Genomic DNA, 22,036 nt, shown 5'->3' on the forward strand with positions numbered 1-22,036 from the left:
AAATGCTATAGAGTCCACTATGGAAAGTTTAAAATAAATACAAGCGGTAACTAAAATAAAGTACTGCATTCTGGAGTCAACAAAATCTGATATTTTGCAGTTCATAATTTCACTCATTTCATGATATAACTGAAAGAGAACAGAATAAGGCAGCTGATGTGTCTTACTTGAATTAATGTTCTTGGTTTTTTTTTTTTAAGTTGACTTTCCCAATATCTGGTGTTATTACTCATAATGGAAAGAACTGTAGTATTTTTACTAATTTTTAACAAATTATGGTGGTTTACACTTTCAAAATTAAATCAGAATTGTTATTTTTCCAAAAATATTATTGTTATGTTTTGCAAAACATTACTCACTCAACTTTGGATCTGTAGTAGTACATGGCTTAGATCAAGATACTTCTTAACAGATTTCAGATTCGACTTGGATGACATTACATATCTATAAATGACATGAAGTTATACAAAATAGTTGTAGTGCAAATACAGTGTATTCCCACACACTTCCCTCAACTGTGATTTATAGCAATATAATGAACCCTAAGGATTTTGCCATTTAATTGAAGAAAAAAACATCAATCAGACATTTCACAAACAAGTTCTTGTAAAATTTCTATTTTCCCACTGAAAGCTATCCAACAAGTTACGGTCACAATTGGTACCTGGAAGTATCCTGATACTCTTTACCTCTAGAGATTGATTGCAGAAGGAATTTGGACCAGTTCTTACACTCTTTTCATAATCAGTTCTTTTTTACTTTATTTCACATCACAGTGTTAAGATACAATCAGAAGATCCAAATATTCACTTTTATTAAGCCTTTTAGATCAGATGTTATGGCAAATGCAAAACAGCTTACTGAAGTTTAAGTTGTTTTGGGCTACAGAACTGAGAATTTGGTCTGAAATATTCAGTGAAAGCACTGTTTACAACTTTGTTCAGAATGTTGAGTCTTCTGGGCATCTCTTCATTTGAAATACCCTCCGTAGCAGGTTTACTGAAAAGTAGAAAACCTGAACATAGGATAGATAAGGAAAATGGGTTACGAATAGGAACAAGAAAGGCAAAGTCATTCTCATATTATCTAACAGCGTAAACTAGTTAACAGAAGTTTATAACAAATAATAATCAGTTTGGTGGATTTTTGGAAGATCTCTAAACCTGGGATTACCTATGCAGGGTCAAACAGTTGTATTTGCTTTTTCTGTTATAACTGAGTTGGAAAAATTATCATATTTTGGAATATTAAAAAACATTTAAAAGCTTCCTATTTTCAAACGAAGGTGGGCAGTTAACACAGAAAGATTAGTTTAGATAGGTATCACTCTGAGCTTGTTATGCTGATGTTACCATATATTTCACACGAGCAGTTTTGAGTTTAACTTTAAAACAAACATATATTTACATATTCCTGTTACATCTCTCTTACACACACACAAAAAAAAGGTATTATTCTACTTTACATGACAGCACCATATATAACAATAGTACAGGTAATATGCAAGTATCAAAGAACCTTTTTGTAAGGTTTTCCTCAACACGGTTATTTATGCTTACAACAAGTTAGGAGACCACATTGTTATATGCTGGTAAAAGTATCCTACGGTCCCTGTTTAATTCCTAGAGAATCCTGTCAGAGGTAAAAGATGTACTACAAAAGGGATAAAAAGTAAAGAACATGTCTATTATCAATTTAATGATAGGACAGACGTTCCCTTCAAAGTTTTTCCTGTTACGAAGCCTCACCAGTGAATAAAAGTATCTAATGTATTATTCAGATAAAGGCCTCTGAACCTTAGACAGAAGGAAATCCATACCGCCTTACATTGCTTTATTAAGTCTATATTAAGGGCTCCATTACTTTAAAGAAGCTGTTTAAGTAACATTAAGGCTATGACCCAAACTGACAAAAGTAAGGAAATACAGATAGCTGAATTTCCATCTTTAAAATATGCTGCTGTGGGGAAGAAAAAGGAACAATGGAGTATAAGACTTTGCTTCTCATCTTGGGCTGAGAGAAATATTTGGGACGAAAGAAAAAAAAGAAGAAAAAAAAACAGCCAGACTCTTCTCTCAGCATTCAATGGAATCCAAATAAAAAATGCTTAAAGTTTGACTGTCTTCCCATCACCTCACACTACGGGTCACTTGTAGACCTAGGAGCAAGTTTTCAAGTTGCTACAGGAATAACAGACAATTCCTTACTGCACTCCAACAGCAGGTTAGAAAAAAAGACCCAATTACTGCTGCAGGGGCCATATGTAAAACAGTGGTCAAGGGTTTTCACATGTGCTCTGCCCATGTACGTCCTGTGAAATCTGCAGAGAGTAGAAGATTTCTCTGTCCCATCTTTTTCCTTTTATGCTGGGAGAATGTGGGAAAGAGAGAGAGTTAGATTCCTGGCAGCAAGAATGACATTTTGCAAAGTAGCCATGGCTATACAGGAAAAGAACATTATTATCCAGCTTAACTTAGCTCGGAGCTAAAATTAGTCTTTATAACAGGCCACTATTAGATTGTATGAATTCTACTGAAATCCTGAAAAGTAATAAAAAAACTAGAAATCTGCCTAAATCTTGTCTTTTAAGAATGTCATTAATTTGAAACTGTAAAAGCAATTGGCCTACACCATTGAATCCCTCCTGAAGTCCTGAAACAGTTATAATCCTACTCCACCGTTAAGGCATTGAGATAGCCCTGAAATCAGTATTTTAGCATGTATTTAAAAATTCTGATAACAGACAAAATATTTGAGCACATGTTTGTAGCTAGGAATGTCTTTAAATTTCTAAATAGTCAAACATGGTTTAGTCATTAACCTTGGCATTTTATTCTTGTGGTCTCATTTTTGCATTGGCAAATGCAGTGATGGAAATGACATTCCTTTCATTTATTTTTTCACAACCAACTTAAAATATTCCATACCCTCAATATACACACATGACATAACATTTTTGATAACAAATCTGGGGACCAGAATCACAAACTGAACAGAAAAGCTCTTCTTGTTCAAATTCCTAGCCCCGCTAGTGGGTCTCAGCAAAGACAAATCAAAAAATGAATATCACCATTGTTTAACAGTGGAAGTTATTAGCAGCTAGACCAAATTTGGAAATACACTGCTAACTTCTCCAGCTCCTCAGATCAAGACAGAATGAGTTTATGAAGCAGAAGTTTGTCCAAATCTAAATTTAATCTGCAGAGAGCAGTAACGGTGAATGGGGAGCAAAGTGAGTATTTATTCAATTATCTGTAGTCTTTTTTGGCCTTACATATCATGTAATTTTGATAAAAATGTATGATATAAAATCTTGATGAAAATAGATTTGTGAAATTTCCATGGAAAAAATCATGGAAATACAGGAGATCCTGTCAGGCAAGACATTCACTGAAAACGAAAATGGCTAAATGGATAATAGAATACTTTTTAAAGGTTGAAAATGAGCAAACAAGCTCAAACAAAATAAAAATCTACCTCTCAGAATGAATCTTTCAGTTCTCATCATTACCATTCTGATGGAAATAACACACGGTGCATTATCTTTCCAGACGGTAGTGTTTGTTTTGCTTGTATATACATTACAAGCCTAGCCTTATACAGGAAAAAAAAATCCCAGAGAGCTTTCTTGTATAGTCCATGATGGGTGGAAACAGACTTTTTTACCTCATACTTAGGCCAAAATCCTTACAGTCCCACATCTGCAAATCCCTTGGCAGCAGCTTCTGTTGTGCTTTCTGCATGCCTCATCACTCACCACGGTTGTGGCTTCTGGTCCTGTCCCTTTCCTGGCTCAAAGATAGAGTATTCTGAGGCATATTGGCACCCATTACTGTCTTTTACAACCACTGTGCTTACAACAAGCTAGTGAAACATATTCTGCATCATGATATGCCTCCTAACCACCCAAAGAAGCATCATTCTGAAAATGGAGTTACAGCATTAGAACAGTATTTTACCAATCTATATCATTATTGCCATAGTTTCACCTTTCAAGGTAGGTAGAAATCCCCTAGTAGGTATGGAAGAACACAGGATAATGAGTGAAAAATTTCTAGCTCTTTGTTTTATACAGCATGTTGTGTACCCTGTCACCTATGTTTTGTGAAATGGTAATACTAGCTCTACATAGCTAAGTGTAGTGTTTGTAACTGAGTAATTTGGAAATGAAGTTTTCCTGAAATCAGAAAGAACAGAAATTCTGTGTGTTCTTCTCACTTTTCCCTGCCTGCATCTGAAAATAGAGGGATGAATCCACTCCTTTACTTTTCCTTGAAGGAATCCTGCCCCTGTGCCCTATCAGTGATCATTTTAAAGGAGAATGTTCTTGCTCATTCTATCAGCATAATGCATTTTGTACTGCAGAAGAAAAAAATTATTCTTAAACCTGAAACTTCTGTGCAAAACGTGGGCTGCTTACTTGACCTGGCAATAGAACTGCTGGATCTCAGTCCTGTTGACTGAACAGTTGTAAAGACTTCATCCTGCCAGATGCTGATAACCTGTGGCCAGATCAGGCCTATATTAACATTTAAGCATATAGGCAGTCCTCTTGTAGGTTGTATGATAAAAATACTAACATATATACATGCAAAATAGATACTCACAGATCTCAGTATATGAATACACACACAAATAAATGGCTGACAGCTGGATACAAATGCAAAAATATGTCTCAGGATGGAACACTTTGAATTATTTCCAACACATACAATGCAAACCATCTATTTGAAATGTCACAAAGGGAATTTTCACCCTGGATGAATTCCTGTATGCTAAAATTCAACTAACACTGGACTTCTTTTTGGAAAAACGGACGTTAAAAAGACCACGTTTCAAATGGAAGTGCTGACAGTCCTTTAACTATCGCAGCTTGAATAGTATCACCACTGTATATTAACAACTGTAGTCATAAGATCTCAACATTTTTCCCCTCCCCATCTTTCCCAGGAGCTGCTCAAAAAGCTAAGCCCCTTTTCACATTCTTAATGACGAAAAGTTAAAAAAAAAAAAAAAAAGAAAGAAAAAGAAAAAAAGGAGACTTAAAAGTTCAGCTGGATTTTCTTCTGGTTTCCTAATGAGCTTAACATCTCATAAGACGCCTTTGGTAAAGGAGAAAATCTTTTCAAAAAGACCCATTTTCCTGCTGACAGTACAATCTTTCTGAAGTAACATCAGAAGACCATAAGGGTGACATCCAAGACACCTGAGCTGGTGATACAAGCTCTGTAACCAATAGATTTCAATCCCCTCTTTACTCCACATTTTCTAGCAACACAGTTCTTTAGAATAGAGTAAAAAGAAAAAATTCTGTTTAGTTGTTTAATGGAAATAAATATTTTTTTCATCATATCTCTGCTAGAGCTTGTCCAAAGTATGCTATAATTTAATTTGTCATAAAAGACCCAAAGTAGGTGGCTCTTAATAAAATAGGAGATCACAAAGTCATGTAGTTTCATGTCACCTTGTGTATTCATGAACAATGGTACCTGACCTATTTAATGACTTTTTCTGCTCCAGGATAACAGAGAATAGTCTCACAATAAATTTGAATCCTGCATGGCTGCAGAAAGTAAGAAGCAGCAACTGCTATAACACCAGTGAGAAGGAATGCTGTCTTGAATGCATTGACTGTCTATTACAATTTTGCATGGGATTTTATCATGCAAAAAAGTTACTTAGAAAGCTGGCATTACTCATGTGAGATATATGATGGAAAGCAGAGAGGCAACTTCTGTGTTTGTACTATCTTTGTGTCAGGACAGACAAAAAACTAGGCCTTAATACGTACTACATAAGGCATATGGACAAATGTATTTTTGCCACTTGTGTTATGATTTGGCGGCACTACAATACAGCATCCTTTGGTTATGCAAGTGTAATATCATGCTGTTTTAGAAAGCAGTTGAGTTATTCAGCCAGAATCATAAATTCTGCAGGTTTTTGGTTTTTTTTGACAGAAATCTGTAATAAGTGTGTAGACTTTAGGAGAGTTAATCATAGGTTACACGTGAACGAATCAGACAAGAAACTCACCGATGCTCAATTTTGAATGCCAGTGAAAAAACACTTCTCACTTTCTATCTTTTTAGAACTTCTACCATTTTTGCTATGGTTGCCATAATTCTGCAATTTCCGTAATCATGGAGCATCTATTATGAAGCAAGCCACCAGCGATCATTTCAGTGTTCAACAGCTAGTGAACTTGGGAGGCCTGATCAGAATAGGGTCGAGACTGGCAGGATGCACACCCAGAATAAGGACTTTCCAAAGACCTTAAACTTGATCTGGCAGTTCATTGTCTCCAGAGGTGTGAATTAATTCTGCCCCCAGGTCAGTTTAGTTCCCTTGTGAGAAGAAACCTTCAATTATGATAAACTCTACTAAATTATTTATGATATTTCTTTGATATAATGAAGCTTTATTCAGCAGCAAGACCTTTGTCTCAAGTTGGAAATGAACGGGGCAAATGATCATGAAACTACAGTGGATGTAGGCTTCTGGAGCAGAAGCAATAACCAGGCTGGTTCAAATTTATTCTTAGAACTGTTGGTTTCAGAAGAGTTAATATGAGAAAGAATCCAGCTCATAAAACTTAATTCTTCCCTGTTTTACAGGGAGTGTGGTCTCAGAGAGGCAACCGAGTATGTCAGGGCAGCATTTCAGTTCCTGAAGTAGACTACAGAAAGTGCTATAGTTCAGCAATTCTCACATAACCTTTATCGTCTTATTTTCAACTGGCTGCTGTTAGCTGTAAAAATCAATTCATTAAAAAAAAATTAAAAACAAAATAGTGCAAGACTGGTGCTTTGGAATATCCAATCTTAGAACCTGACCTAATAAAAAATATATATGTATATTCAACTTCCACACCATTAAAGCCAGACATTTTCTTTATAACAAAACCTGGCCCTTAGTTGTAGTCAATACCATACAGAGGCATTTAGAGAGTAACAAAATCTCACAGGAAATTCTTCATATAAAGAGATTCAGAAATGAAAATACCATGCAGGTCACAGTCATTGGCACATAATGGTACAGTTAAGCCATTCATTTCTAATTAGGCCTGTGATCAGAAAATAGCCAATTTCGCTTTCTGCTTCTTGGTATGTTCAACTATTTTGTCAGCCAAAAACTGTTAGCTGCTGAATTTTTAATGATCCTTTATTGGATAATAAGGTTGTGTTTTCATTTCTCTCAAACTGCTGGAGCCTCCGTTAACAATTATATTGGGGAAAAGGTTTCCACAGTAGGTGGGCCTCACAGTCTGTATAAACCATAGATTAGCATTATGGAAAAAAAAAATAAAAACCAGAGGGAAAAAACAATGAACACCTAAGAAAGGCAGGTTTGTGTTTGGGCGTGTGCAGAATTAGGTTACTTCATTACATAAATTAAGCAAACCAAATGAATACATTCAGTATGGTGAAACTCACATGAATCTGCTACTCTTTAGGTCAGCAAGATCCAACCACTAAGTTGAAGAAGTCTTTAACTAATGGTCAAATAAAACTATACTTGTTACTTCAGGAATAATATGAGCTTTTGATAGTAGAGTTGGTCAAATCCCTGGCAGGTGCATGCCTGGCTCAAAAGCTCCCTCTGTCCTACAGTGATGTTGTACTGACCTGTTCCAAGGACAGAATTCTTTTGGTTTACAGCCGCAATTTACATGTTCCCATTTAATTCAAGAAAGCTGCTGCTCTTATCATCTCAGGAGTATCTTCTCTTTAAACCAAACCAATTTTTCTCCTGTTCCTTTTCATTTGTAAGGCAAAGAGTTTCTTATTTGCTCAGCAGGCTACTGTTCTCCATTTGACATGTTCTTTGTTTCAGAGGACAGCTTTGGGGCTTGTGGAAAAGCTCTGTTTTGCACTCTGGAGTCGTACACCAACCAGCATCTCTGGGATCTTTTGAGGTGGCAGAGCAAAAAATAGCATCTGTTTTGGGCGTCTACTGAAAGAAATGAATGCCTGAATGGTTCTCAGGCTGAAGAGACAAAATGAGTTACTGTAGGAGGACAGAGGACAAAAAGAAGAGAATGTGAAGGAAAAAAAATTAAAGAAAAGGAAAGTTTGAATGCACTGAAAATAGGGTTACAGTGCAAGTCATAGAACAAAGGACACTTTAAAAAGTTAAAATTTAATGGGCAGGTTTTGAATCAGAATTGTATTGCAAAGGCTCCAAATCTGTGTAGATGTAGGAATGTAGGCATAACGTATTCATAGAATCACCTATTTCCTAAGAATCTCTGGCACTGATTATTTAATTTGGTAAAATTTTAATGATTTCCTATATGGATATGAAAAAGAATGATATATTAAAAAAAGCAGAGCCATACCAGACCAGCTACTTGCATGCACAAGGTAAAAGAATAATTTATTTTATCAATATAAAAAAATAATTTGGTAATCTTTCTTTCAAAGACTCTGAAGCAGAGATGCAAAATTCAGCATTATTACTGACCATTTTGACAAGGATATTATTGCTGTTACAACATCTGGGCAAACATAGGCACATCCTTGAAAAATCTCTTTATACCTACATTAATTTCCCCATTTCATCAGTCAAAACTTTCTAGATTCCAAGCCTACAAAGGGTACTCAAGACATTGATACTTCCTAGACATAAAGTGATTATCCAACAACCCCACAGAGCTCTTCTCCAACCTGATACTGGACTGTATGTGGCAAAAAATGAATTATTTTTTGCGAATTATGCAGCATTATCACAGTTACAACCATATGAAAAAAGCCTATGAGGAAGAATTTTGCCAAAGGAGTTATTTTTAAATAAAGTGTATTAAAAAAGGCACTGGGCCTCAATCTGAATAATGAGGACAACTAAAAAGAAAAATCCCAAGAAAGAAGAATGGAGTAATAGACAGTTTTTAAATCTTCATTTCTTAGTTTATATACTTTTTTTTTGTTACCTTGCTAAATATCTGTAAAATATGGCTTGATACATCTAATACATTTATACAAAAATGTAAGTGTAATTGTACATGCAGAGTCAATGCACATCTACAGGTACATAACAGCTTAAACAGACATACAAATTAAAGGAATGAGGGAGAGTGACACAATGTAAGGATGCAGGATAAATTTCACCTTCCTCATCTGTAACAGCATGGTTCATCATAACCATATGCTGAAGAACTACATAAGCCATTGAATTCAGTACATGCTGAAAAGGTCACACCCAGTTTACAATGAACTCTGTTTATATGTTAACTTCAAAGTCAAAACGAAAGCATTTCCCTGGTTACTACAGCCCACCAAACTGACTCCAAAGCAGCAGATGAAAAGAAGTTGTGCTGTTCTTACACAGACAATTCACTCAGCTGCAGAATACAGTATGAGGAATGCTCAAAAGCTTTAAGCTGCAAGAAGCAATGATAAGCATCCGCTGCTTCCTACGAAATACAGATGTTTTTGAGTTTGGTACTCATATTTGAATCTATTCAATAGTATAGCTAACAGAAAGTCTTCCTGAGGTATCAAATAACATAAGGCCTGGCTGCTTAAGAACTGTATTTAACCTTCTATACAGTTAGGAAATTGAGATCACACAGGATCTCCTGCCCAGTGTCCTCAGGCTTTTTCACTTTTTGATTGTACTGGTCTAAGTTCTTTCAAGTCTCAGGTTTCTGCAGTTTCTGCTTCACCTGCTTTACCAGGGTAAACTTATCTATCTGTGCTTTGCACTCTACATGCGACTTTAATAAGCTGCTAAGCCTGAAGCTCCAGGTGCAATGAGCACAGTGAAATCAATGGGAAATATCTGTGTGCACCAAAGGCCAGATTTTGATCCATTGTGTTCGAGCAGAATGATCCTCATTAACCTAACAGATAAAGGCAGCAACGAGCGGCACTTCTGTAATATCCATGAAATCACTATTTCATGATACCAGTGAAAGCCCAGGGAGGAGGTTTCTTGGTTGCAATAATTAATAATTTACAAAAAGCTTTAACTAAGCAAGACATTGCCCACCTGGAAATTGGAATGAAAGGATATTAATGAAGCTGCAATGCAGATGGTCATGTTGGAGGTGATGAAGAATTTATTAGGGAGACAGCCATCAGAGGCTGTGTGGTATATGAAGCATAAAACTGCTATAACTAATGACAGCAAGTAGTTTAGGCAAGTAATGGACAGCACAGCTACAAAAGGGAACATGGAGATATATTATTTAGTAATAAAGTTCTCATAAAAAATGTGAAATATGAAGTAGAAAGATTAATATGATTGCACAAGCCATCTTAAATATCCATACCCAACTTCTCCATTTTAAAAGAAGTAGACTGAATTTATGTCCACGCAGCAACACGTAAGTCACAGCACTTATTTACATAGTTTATGCAAACTACTACAGATCTATGGGCTTAATTTATTGAAATAATGTTTGAAAGTGATTTAATTTATTGCATTAACAATAGAGCAGATGTTATATTTCTACCTGCCAAGTGATCCAAGAAGTGTAGGTCAGGTTATCAATCATCATATCATACTCCAGAAGATTCAGGGACCTGCAGGTTAGTGGCTGCTCTGCTTTAATAATTCCAGACTTCCCTGAGATTGACTAATAATCCTTTCTTTACTTCTCCACTGTCAGAATTAATCTTTGCACAAAACCTGGGTGAAAGAGCTGGCTGCAGAAGACAACACAAATAATAAACATTTCTTGAGACGCTGTGTCTCTAGCATTTTGTGTGCAACTGGAGCTAGAAAATACATTTTATTAAACCATCTCTTCTATGGCTTTCTTTTAGTAGCAGAGGTATTTAGTAGTTGAAGAAGTGTTTTAGACTATGCTAACGCTGGCATGCATAGGTGAGCAGAGGGAAATTACTGGGGATTCTGGGTTATTTTTAAAAGCTGTTTAAGCTTGATTTTCTCTCACTCACCTGAATTCATAATACATTAGGAAATGTGTCTTTAATGCATACATTGATCAAGCTGCATAATTAGAGGAAGCCATTCTTTTTTCCGCTTCTTTTTAAAATGTATGAATGCTCATCCCAGACTAAAACCACTGTACTTGAATGTGAATTTTTCATCTAAAATAAAGCACTGTTCTAGTGTAGATACTCTGAACTATAAAAAGGATGGCAAATTGCTGAACTTCAGTCCATAGTATGAGTTTATTATTCTCCCTAGATTAAAAAGAAAACATGATTCTAGAATATTCTTCATGTTATCAAAAAAGAGGATTTTTGTGCATTTGCCCAAATTTATACTCATGTTTATTGAAATTGCACTAATGTGAGATTAGTACTGAATAAAACACAAAAGGATTTTTTTGAGAACATTGACCTGATCTTTAATCTAGAAGGCCAGCTATTTTCTCAGCCAATCCTTTACTTGATAAGGTCTTAATTATGCTATTTTTGCATCATGGCATTTTCCTATAGAGAGTTACTTCTGGAAACGGCATCAGAACCGGGAACACTGCAACTCTGGTTTCCAGAGACTCATTTGGAAAGGAGCGGGTATCCAACTGATATATTTTTGGTAAAGACTGGCAAAAGATGCTCTGTCAGAGTTTTCTCAGCCCTCCATTTCAGTGCGGACAGTTAAAAATGGAGCTGTCTCCCAAGGCTGAGGGTAAACCTTGTATGCAAATCACTCAGTCTCTGATACTAAACCAGTAATTAAACAGTGAATAAAGTGTCAATATATAGAGATAGATAGATAGATATCTAGGTAAATAAAACAATCTTTTTAAAGAATGTTTTCCTGCAGGGTACAGATAAGAAGCTAAGAATTGTAGCTTGCATTCAGAAACGTAAGCTTTGCCTACACATAAAGGTGATAGACTTCTGTAATGGTGGTTATGGAATGAATATATCCTGAATCTCAGTCTAAGGACTAACCCATGTGTGTTTAGTGTTTAAAGAAAGGGAAAGACTGCATTGAAAGTCATTTGCATAATTCAGAGACACGCTAAAGGAAATATAAAGGGTTATTTTGAAATGTCAGCAGTAGTATTATGTTCACCAATTCTGGGTCACTAACTATTGAGAGAATTATAAAATCTTCTAATGGGTATTAGTATGAACAAATCTATAGCTTTTGTTGCTTGGGGCACTTGTTTACAAATCATATAATGCCTGCTATGAGGAATATTCCATTTTGGTTTTAAACCATTTCTTTTCTTTTTTCATCCCTTTCTTTCTTTCTTTCAGAGGGGTAAAAAGCTCAGGAAAAAAATAACCTACAACCTACAGGGTGGATAATTTTCTTTTTCCATAGCACACTGAATTATTCTGCTACCTGGATGTAGTTTGTCATATTTAGTGGAGGAGTTTTTTGAATCATAAATGAATAAAATAGTTCATTTAACTGTTACTGGAATTTTGCTCTTTCCCCTGGTGAGTGGTTTTGCTAGCCTTGTAATACTGTTTTGGCCAGTTGAAATCTCATGAGTTATGAGTGTTATTTCCTTACAATTGCACATATTTTCCATATTTCACACAAACCAATTATTTATCACACACATATACATGTGTTTCAAATTATTTTTAAATTAGTTCCTTCCTATTTTATACTGTTTTTAAATTACTCTCAGTGTTTTGAATCTTAAAATAAATGATCTATTCAGTGCTTATTAATGTTTTTCAAGACTTCATGGAATAGCTGCTGGTTTGTTTACAAAGACCACACTTTCTCACCCATGCATCTTATGTTCATGCACCAAGGGATACTTGGGACAGCATTCTTCCTTTCTCTCCTATGAACTCTGCAGATTCTGATCAGCACAGTAGAAACGGGGAATGCTTGAGGTTCAAGATATTCCTATAACCATCTTCGTCATCCATTTTTATTTTTCCAGATGGCAAAGGCTGCACAGTTCCACATGTCAGTCCTGCGAGTATTGGGTAGAAGAGAAAAAGAATACATAGGCAAGCATGTGACCCTGTAATGTGATTTGTATATATATAATATTTCATATATTTAATATATACGATGTTTTATTTATGATTTATTATAGAAATCAGAGATTTATATATTTTATTAAATTATACATATTGATTCTATATTTATCTGTATCTAGCATTTTCTCAACTCTACACGCATTCGTAACAAATTCTCCTATATTTTTCTAAACTCCCTCTAACTGGTCACCAGGAATAAGCTGTCCTCAGTGTCCCCAAGGAGGCTGTATCAGAGCCATAAACAACAGGTTTATTATCTCTCTGTTTTGTGACGTGACACTTCTGTAGATTCTGCCTAGTACTGCATTGAACCTTAGTGCTGTCATTCTGCATCGCAAATTTCTGCCTATTTTTCTTTCCATGATCATTCATGAGCCCTTCTGTCATTATTTCTTTCCAGGTTTCATTGTCTCTGTGAATATTTGAGTTTTGAATTATGTTTACCCTGGAGATATATATGTGGGTTTTTTTTTCCACAATGAATTTCATTTACTTGTTTTCTTATCCATTTTTTAACTCCTTTAGCTCCATCTACCATTTTTTTTTGCTTTGTCTGTAGTTGACTGTAACACTTTTCAGTTTAGTACCACTGATGAATTGCACAAATAGACCAATTACCCCACTTCAAAATCAATATGAAGAATGTTAAATGAAGTAGAACCTAAGCTCCTCCTTTTTCAGTCAATGGTAATTTATGCTTTTTTCTTGCTCTATGGTTCTGCAGTCATATTTCAGGCTGTAAATTAGAGAATAAACTTTCATGACACAAAGTGCCAAAAGTTTAAATAAAATTCAAACTTCTACTACTCTTCTTTCAGACATGTTTTACATGTACTCACAGCAAAACATTATCATCTTTGTCTATCAAGATGTCATTTTCAAACCTCGGTGCTGCTCTAGATTCTCAGGTTCATGAAGATGTGTAGTGATGGACAGTTGGCTGAATATGAGCCAGCTGTGTGCCCAGGTGACCAAGAAGGCCAATGGCATCCTGGCTTGTGTCAGGAATGGTGTGGTGAGCAGGACTAGGGAAGCCATCCTGCCCCTGGACTCGGCTTTGGTGAGGCCTCACCTCGAGTTCTGTGTTCAGTTTTGGGCACCTCAATACAGAAAGGATATTGAGGTTCTGGAGCAGGTCCAAGGAAGGGCAACAAGGCTTGTGAAGGGCTTGGAGAATATGCCCTACGAGGAACAACTAAAGGAACTGGGGCTGTTTAGTCTGGGGAAGAGGAAGCTGAGGGGAGACCTCATTGCTCTCTTCAAATACCTGAAAGGTGATTGCAGTGAGAGCGGGGCTGGTCTCTTCTCACTGGTGACAGGTGACAGGACAAGGAGAAATGGCCTCAAGTTGCGCCAGGGGAGGTTTAGGTTGGATATCAGGAAAAACTTCTTTACAGAAAGGGTTGTTCAGCACTGGAACAGGCTCCCCAGGGAGGTGGTTGAGTCACCATCCCTGAATGTGTTTAAAAACCGTTTGGATGTGGTGCTCGGGGACATGATTTAGAGGTGGGTTGTTACAGTTAGGGTAGTATGGTTAGGTTGCAGTTGAACTTGATAATCTTGAAGGTCTTTTCCAACCCGAGTGATTCTATGATTCTGTGATTCTATGTTTCCCATGAGGAAAATGCTGTTTCTGCTGTAGACCAAAGACAAACTGTTCGGAAAGTAAAACCTTCTTTTTTGCTTTTCTTTGTGAGTGAAGGCAGATGTTCCATTCTCTCTTTCTGAGTTTCTAAGTGGTACGTTATGAGAAGATGCAGAAAAGGATTTCTCCTTCTTTCACTTATGTCTGCCACTATCTCTTCTCCCTGCTCACATAATTCGAATGAAGTTGGCTGGAGGATTAAGGATGGATGTACTCTCTGGGATGGCTGAGTACTCTAACTGCCAGAGAGGTTTTTCTTCTCTCAACATGTTTCCACTACTCCTCTGGGATAAAAAGAGAATCTTCAGAATATAATTGCCAAAATCACTGTTCTTTTTCCCTTTTGAACTTCTTTTGTTTTCTTTACAGTGTTTTTGTAGTTAACCACATTTCCATGCCACGTCAACAATAATTGCCTGTGGCAGGGTAAATGAATTTCCTAATTACCTTACTACCAGTTGGCATGAACAATTTGTAAATGTTCCACTCTTTCAAGTACTCTTTTGTCTGTTCTTCATCAATTTCTATTTGAAAAGGTCATCATTTTCTTGTTATATAAGCTTTATTTTTTATGCTGCTTACTTAACAAAGATCTTTCAAAGGACAACTGAATTTCAATAAATTTTAACCATTACTAATGTCATCATCTCCCCCTTGTTCTTTCAAGGATATATTTTCTTTCAAGGATTTTTACTTTCTCAAAATAATTTTAGCATCCTTTTCATTTCCTTAACTACTTTGGCATACAAGAGCTAATACAGATTAATTTTTATTACACAAATTTTCCTTCTATAAACTCCACATTTCTTCAGGTATTCCTCATAAATTTAGGTTAATTTCTCTTCTTCCAATTTTATGATCCGATAAAAATGAAGTTTCAGGATATCTGACAGGCTCTTCGAAAAAAATACCAGTGTGACTATTTCTTCTTCTTTACATTCATCTTTCATAAATACAAGTAGTGTTGATCCTGAATTAATGTAAACTTAAAATAAGCTCCTTTGAAGGATGGCAGAGTATCCTAATGAACATCACATCCCAGCATAGAGTGGAGTTTGTGGTAGGGGGGAAGTAAATGTTGATTAAATATTAAGTAATTGTAATTCACAAATGTTGTATCTACACTAAATTTAATTTTTTGCTGTTCTTTTTTGCTTTTACTTATAAATTTAAAGTTATGTCATAATATTGCCTTTACCAAAACCACCCTTCTAGGTGCCACTTAGTCCTAATGGGACTATAGATGAATTCCATCATTTCTGTATTCCCAGCTCTTGCTTTTTGTGCCCCTTTGATGTTTTTTAATACTCTTGATGATGTTTAAGTATAATAATTCTCCTCTTACTCGGTGTTTTCCATTTCATGAATACTTCATCCTCTATTTTATTTTGAAGCTACATGCCAGGTCATACATGAGGTTGTAGGGTGGAAAGCAGTGGATGAATTATATAAATTTAAGAATAGAGTTATTTCACAAAGAAGATTCATCACAGAATGGCTGAAGATAAACAACAAGTTAAAGGTAATTTATACTGCTTGTTAAGTCCGAAAGGGACCCAGGACTAAGAAGGTGAATCACATGTTAGCAATAGGGAACTTACCTAGTCTTGCACTTAAGGTGGCAAATCACCTTTGCACTAAAGAGAAGGAAAGGAAACAAAAAAAAAAAAAAAAAAAAAGAAAAAACGTTGCAAAAAGGTTCCTAGAGGCCGTTGAAAATGGTTCCGATGAACAGGGAACTGACTTAAGGCAATCTTGCTTTTGGTATCAGATGTGGAGTCTATGTGTGTTTCTAAGATGCTGAATATTCTTTGGTTATCACTGAAAGGTAGACTAACACTGAGCAGGTGGTGAAGGTTATCAGTGTTATACTGACAATGCTTGGAGCAAAGGATCTCAAAAAAATTGCCACGTGACCAGGAAATTCTAAGAGCACTTTAGCTAAAATACAATCTAAGACGGAAAACAAACCAACCAAAAAAACCCTCACCTCTCTGGAAATACTCAGCACATAATGACAGCCAGTAGCTTTCTGCCTAAACTGCTAAGTGAGAGATAAGGCAAATGTTTAACATAAAAACATAAATGTTGGAGATGATTTCAGAAACTACATTGTCAAAAAGTGAGCAAGTTTTAAGAAAAAAAAAATCAGGAACAGGAAGCTACACATCAGTTTCAAGAAATAAAAACTCAGAGTAAATACTGTAAGACTTTTATTTCAATAGACAGTGTAGGTGTTACTCCAGGAATTGGTTCTGTAAGGTAAAACAAATATTGAAACACTGCACTTTTAGAAAATATCTGCAATCAACATAAGGATATATGGAATTTTCTTTTAAAACGTGAAACACATATACATGTAAAATCTAAATATCAGAAAATTCAAACATGATTTAAATAATTAAAAAGCAGTCTAACATAAGACATGCCATACTGGAAGCAAAGTGACTGTCCATCAGAAGTGTATATAGATATAAAATATCTCAGGATGCATGACATACATATGACTGTGATGTGTCCATCACAGTGCTTACATGTTCTTAGCCAGCTATGCGAGGGATTTTAAGATGAGAAAGGATCATCAGTCATCTATTCTGATTTTCTGCATGATAAAGGAGTAGCATTTTCAAAGCGCATACATAATTTAGAAACATATAGACTGTGGGGTTCTCGTTAGATGCCCGACTCCTACCGATTCCACGTTTGATAAATGACATTGAGTATCTTAAATCTCTAAGGTCCAGATCCTCAAAGGCACTTTGGAAGCTAATTCCCCCTACAATCAAAGAAAATCAAATGCCTAAATGTCTTTGAGGACCTGGGCCTAACCCATTTTTGAAAAATTTGCCCTTTATGTCTCTCTTGATAAAGATAGGTGCTGTTAGATGAGGAGCCATTTTCATTTTCCTTCATAAGGAGGTGATAATGCAGGCACTTGTCTTTAAGCATTCATCCAGGAAGTGGATGACTTGGAATCAGCCCTCTCCTCTGTGTGAGGATATTCTAATTACATCTTCTGCCTCCCAAGAGGATGCCCTAAGCAGTACTCTGTGCTAAGCCATATTCTACACTATTCAGGAGAGAGTGCATTATCCACTGTCTTTTGCACAGCTAACATGCAAAAAGCAAATTCAGCGGGCCAGAGAGAGAAACAAGCACAAATACAACATACATTTGGAGAAATGGACTCTGGTCCCTGCCTGAGTTCATTGCTGATCTGTATATTACGGCAAATACAGCTGTGGGTTTGGCAACAGGAGTTCTACCTGCTTTCACCTATCAGGGAAGTGCCTTAATCACTGGGCTGCACAGAGAACCATCACCAACACAGCGCAATCATATAGACAGACCTTCTTTCCCTTTTTAACCTGTGCAGATTGTGCTCCTTTTCTGAAAGAGTGGGAGTTTGAACATGTTTTCAGGAATTTCCAATTGGAGACTTAAGCAAGGCTCCTAAACCTTTAGGACAGCTAAAATTGTACACTTTTTCTTAGAGCATTTTTCATTGCCTATCAGCTGTTGCTAACCTCAGGTGTTTCTTGTTAAATGAGTAGACTTTCTGATTCTGATTCAAAGGGATGTTACCAACAGACTCCACAAGGTGCTAGTTGACAGGCTCCATTCTACAATGCTGCATATTGGCATTGCTGGCATTGCATCTAGCTTTTAAAATACCAAAATCCATTGTTGGATCCAGTATTAAGACACTAAATATAGCTATCCTTTCCAAAAGTGAACAGAAATCTGGGATTAGGAAATCCCAGGAAAATCCTGACATGAAGTTACTCTCGGGAATGCAGGCAACAACTTTTCAAAGGCACAAGACTATTAGTACAGTTTAAAAATCTCTCCTGACAACTGTCCCAACAGCTAAATGCACCTTGTCTAGCATGTAATGCATTCCCCTCTAATCAAGAGAAAAGAAAAAATGAAGACGCTACAAACATGCGCTGATCAATAAAAAATCTAGATGTAAAAAATCTAGATGGGAAGCTCCTGTGCCATTTTCCTTCTGCCAGAAGAGCACTAACATAGTCTGTTTAGAAAGATCAACAGTAGGCTTTAGGCAAGACATGTAAGGGGGACACAGTAGGCCTGACCCTACAGTTATCCTATGATTTATAGTCATCTTACAGCAATGTACTGTATTTGACATTGGCTAAGGGGTTAATCAGTTCTGAGCATTGGCTTGGTAATAGGGTCCTGCCCTCAGGGTCTATTCAATCAATCAGAGTTGTCCAGTGCTGTAATGCCTCAGTTCTGAGTGTAGGCAGATGAGTGTGTTGTCTTTCAGCATCCTGGAGGTATACAGGCTTTGAGAAGCGTAGTCAGAATTCCACCTAGATCAGGGCTGTCAAGCTCCTTCCACAGAGAGCAGTGAGAATAACAAGTGAGGTGACCATGTTGAAACAGGGGTCACCACCTTCTCTGAGGGCAGCCTGAAGCCTTGGACCTGCTGAGAATAGGAAGCTGCAGCCATTTTGAAAGAGTAAAATGCTTGGCCACATCCTCTCCAGAAGGAATTATTCAGATCTTGTTGGATAAGAAAAATCTTGTTTTGAAGAACACAAATGAAAATGACTATTTATTTGAATACATTTATTCCCCAAAATAGCAATATATTGGAAATATATTGCTATATATATAGCAGGAGGAAAATTAATCTAGTATTTTTCAGTACAGAGAAGAGAGACTTGAGACAATATTCAAAAAACATAAAGGAAGGTCAGAATCTGGAAGATGCTCACTTGGGTTTTCCTGTTGTTCTGCTGTACAATATGGCATCCAGCTTGTAAAAAATAATTCTTAACCTCAGTGCTTACTCAGTTCAATACTTACGTACAACTTTTTAAACAATTTCTAAAACAGGTAAATTACCTTTAATATAGGTGGAATTATCTCAGAAATTTTGGTTAAAATACATTCCAAGGATGTAAATTGGCTCTTCACACACAAAAATTAGAAACCAAGCAAATCTAGATTTACCCTCAATAAAACTTTAGTTTACCTTGCAATTAAAGAAAAAAGGAACACAAGCAATAAAAGTAATGAAGCTTGGTTTCCCCAAAATATTGTGGTTTCTTTCTTAACATCTTCTCCCTTCCTTCACATGCTGATAAGATCAGGCCTGCCTTCATATCCCTCTGATACATTCACTGGGCAACAAAGCAATGCATTTTCATCCACAGGCAAGCCTATCTGCTTGCATGTTCAGCAGAACATGTAAGACCTCTGCTCTGTCCACCACACCTCTCTAAGGAGCCATGGATTTTCACAGAATTTGTAAGAAAGCAGTTGTCGCTGCTATGTTAAAGCCTACTTCAAATCTAACTACTGATTAAAAATGATTGTAGTTGATGGGAGATAGACAAAAGCAGCCTGACAGTATTTAAAAACAAAAAATCATGGAGTCATCTATTTAAAATAATTTATTTTATCCTGTTTTTTTTTCTTTTGCAATCCGTGCTGTATTTTTGAAAACTGAACATGTGAACATGGGGGTTAAGTAGCATCAGAATCTTCTCATGAACTCGATCCTGCTGTAATACAGACACATTGCAACTAGTGCTGCAGTGTCAAACACAGCTAGATGTGTTGGTATCTATATTGATCTCTAATACATTGTTGCTACAGAATGTATCCACATCTACCTGGTCTACCTGGGCTTATGTATGCCTTCACCTTGAATATAAGGTGAATTTCCAGCAATATTTCCAGTTCTGGAGGTCCTTCTATCAACCACCTCCTCCAGATGACTGCCTGGAATAGCTGATACTCATAAGCTGAGTACCCCCAAACACACACATGTACTTACAAAACTGACTACAATCAAAATACAGTGCATTCCAACAGTACACATGTTGTGCAAAGCAATGTGGCTGCTGTGGAGAAGCAAGATGTTTCCCATGCAGCAGTGAAGGTCAGAGCTGGTGTAAAGTATGGAGAGAGCACTATACTGAAATATTTTGTTAATAATCATTCACAAGAATATCTGAGGAAAAACAGTAGTTCTCTAACTATAGTATTCCTTATTTGCCCTACTTATAGCTCCATATGAGATTACCCAGAAGTGGATATCAGAGGAAAGCTAAAGGAGCTTCCTGTGGTAATGGTACATATGTGTGAGGTCAAGAGATTTCCAAAAAGCTTCTGAAATACCCTCTGAGCAGAGGAGGAGTGGAAATGTGATCCTTCTCTCTGGGTGGTAAATAGGAGGTGTAGGAAATCGTGTGTGTGCACGTGGGGAAAAGGGGATAAAGGTTTCTGTTTAGATCTTGGTACAGCTCTCAGCAGCGAGTATTTCAAAACATAAACAGGAACACATTTGGCACAACAGCATACACTTGTTCTTTTCAGTAACAATAGATAACATCATTTACTTTGGTCAAAATAGTATTGATGATACAAAAGCTTGCATCCTCAGAGCAAGTTCGGTTTTTACCATTGGGTTCAATGAAGCCAGGTAGAAAATCCATTCTTACTGAAATCTACAGTTAACAAAATGTACACGTGTGGGAATCATGCGTATTTCAGAGATGGATCAATATCAGTTTAAAAATTTAGATCTACTGAAGTTGCATTTACTATTGTCCTGACTAAACTTAAAGCAATACAATTATTATCTAAAAACCTCTGAGGAAGAATGACTAGATGCATTTCAGTCCTCTAATTTTTTTTCTTTATTTCCATGGATACAGCTTGCTCTTCGAATTTTATTTTATTTTATTTTATTTTACTTCAGTAGGTTGCTTGTATCAACAACAGTCATCTACATTTATGGCAATAGTGTTGTGGGTGTCCATGAAAGGAAAAATGGTTGTTTTTTATGTATTGCCTCACAACTTTTCCTCCAAATATAAAGAGAATAAAAAATTACCTATGTTTTTTCCACTATCAGTCATTTCTGGTTAGACTGACAAAATAAAATTTAAAATAGTATTAGAAAGGGGGAACTACTGTCAGGGGTTTTTTTTTGCTTGTTTTGCTTTGTTTTGTTTTCTTGAGGGGCGGGGAGGAAATTTCTTTTTCTTTCTATATTACGCTATCTGTGAATGTTTTAATGACTTTAGTTATTTTCTTCAGTTGTTGTTCATTCTATTCACCACTGGAGGACAGGGGAGCTTACTTAAACTCCCATAACCAGCACAGAATAACTGGACACAACAGTCACATTAGATAATGAAAGACCATTTTACAACATTTCTACTATTTTAATATATTTAAAGTTGATAATGTGTTAAATGCAATATGTGACTCTTGAAATTCTGAGGTCATTTCCAATAGCAGCTCTCTATGAAGAGAAGTAAGAGAATAATAGCAATATAACAATGTAGTTGCATTTTAAGCTCAAGATAACTCACTGCTGAGAGAATGCAGTAGTGCTTTTTGTGAATCAAATGGTCAAGGCATTATTATTAGCATTGAAATATTTCAGTCATTCTGTACAAGAAGA

At 36.3% G+C, this 22,036-nt stretch overlaps 1 long non-coding RNA gene across 2 annotated transcripts in view; it reads right to left on the reverse strand.

Annotated features, from left to right (window-relative positions):
- The window catches only part of LOC110393305, a 72,974-nt gene continuing 51,681 nt past the window's right edge, over positions 744-22,036 (reverse strand). Inside the window, exons 2-5 of one of the 2 annotated variants that reach the window (XR_002434947.1) lie at positions 12,675-12,868; positions 10,460-10,652; positions 3,667-3,788; positions 744-1,015 (exon numbers count right to left, since the gene is read on the reverse strand). This is a non-coding gene — a long non-coding RNA (uncharacterized LOC110393305). The remainder of the gene's footprint in view (positions 1,016-3,666; positions 3,789-10,459; positions 10,653-12,674; positions 12,869-22,036) is intronic. The other variant, XR_002434948.1, reaches the window with a different exon arrangement.

The sequence above is a fragment of the Numida meleagris genome, chromosome 2, assembly GCF_002078875.1.
Source record: "Numida meleagris isolate 19003 breed g44 Domestic line chromosome 2, NumMel1.0, whole genome shotgun sequence".
Lineage (NCBI taxonomy): Eukaryota > Metazoa > Chordata > Aves > Galliformes > Numididae > Numida > Numida meleagris.